Raw genomic sequence first — 1634 nt, 5'->3', positions numbered from 1 at the left:
AACGCGAATCATATGAACGTGATGAAAACTAGCTTGACGATATTCCCATGTGTCCTCAGGAGCGCTTTTCCTTATATAAGAGTTTGTCCAGGCTTGTCCTTTGCTACAAAAAGGATTGGGCCACCTTGCTGCACTTTATTTACTTTTGTTACTTGTTTCTCGTTACAAATTATCTCATTACAAAACTATCTGCTACCACTTATTTTAGTACTTGCAGAGAATACCTTGCTGAAAACCGTTTATCATTTCCTTCTGCTCCTCATTGGGTTCGACACTCTTACTTATCGAAAGGACTACAATAGATCCCCTATACTTGTGGGTCATCACGCCACGAAGGCTCACCCTATTCTCCCATTGATACAACACCATGAAGGCGTTTCTCAACCACTAGTGGTAGACCTTGGGGTGGTCTCCAAACCCTAACAAACTTTTCCGAGGGTAATCACAATGGTCGATTCCTCTCCGAAAGACTCCTACCGCCTAGGAGTCTCCAACCTCCAAGAGTAATAGGAATGTTGGGAAATGCTCAAGAACTTGCTCAAATCAAGAATTCCTTTGGTGAGAAGACGGAGAAGAAGTGGATCTATCATTGTCAGCATCCTGGGAATGGGGGTCCCCAGACTTGCCTGCCTGCGGCCCGCGGCGTGGCTGAGCCTGCAGGCCGTATGGCCCATCTTCACCAACAAAGTATCCAAGACCCTCGCCAGGGTCCAAGCCTCGCGAGGTGGACGACGCAAGACCTCCTCGGGAGTAGCCTAGCTAGGCAGGCTCACGAGGAGCAGAGATATCAAGGCAGGGCAAACCTCACGAGGCCCTCATGACATGAGCCATGACGCACGACACCAGGCGGGCGCCAGGGCGCGCAACGTCCTTGTTTCCTCTTTGGTGCAAAGGAGGCCAGCGTAGGCGAAGATTACCGAGGCATCAAGCAAAGGTTGCTATATTGGTGCAATGAGACCAAGACCAAGAGGACGGCAAGACGGAGGTCATCGTGGAACCCAAGACGGCGTCACCATAGAGCTTTTCGCAGGCGAAGACCATTTTTGTCAGGATAGCTTGTACTAGCTATCCCCCTTCAAATTGGCCCACCATTGTTGGCTCCCTTCCCGCTTGATATTTGAGAAGAGGACCAGGGCCAATATAAATAGGACTAGCCACCACCTTAGCAAGGGACGGATCATTCAGACCATCCTCACACACACAAGCTCACCGAGCTCAAGAACACCTCAACCTCAGGAGGCTGTTCTCCCCTTATACTGTTCATCATTAGCCCTAGAGGCAATCCACCACCACCACATTGGAGTAGGGTATTACACCACAACGGTGGCCCGAACCAGTATAAATCTTGTGTCTTTCTGTGTTGCGAGTTCGCCGAGTTCGTCCGCGAGATCTTAGCGAGCTAGGGCGTAGATTGGTGGGAAGGAAAGAGTTCGCGCGCACCCTAGTGTTTGAACCTTAAGGGTTTGCCGGAACCCCACATCCGACATTTGGCGTGCCGGGTAGGGGTGCGCCGGAGCTCCTCCTCCACCAGCCAGCTCGTCGACGCTCCTCAGCCACGATGTCCAGTGACTCAAGGGCCGGCTCCGACCGCTAGGCAGCCTGGCCAGCCCGGGCAGCGCTGCCTGCCCATGAAG

Source organism: Triticum urartu, chromosome 4 (assembly GCF_003073215.2).
Source record: "Triticum urartu cultivar G1812 chromosome 4, Tu2.1, whole genome shotgun sequence".
NCBI lineage: Eukaryota > Viridiplantae > Streptophyta > Magnoliopsida > Poales > Poaceae > Triticum > Triticum urartu.
Note: the sequence above shows the minus strand (reverse complement) of the source record.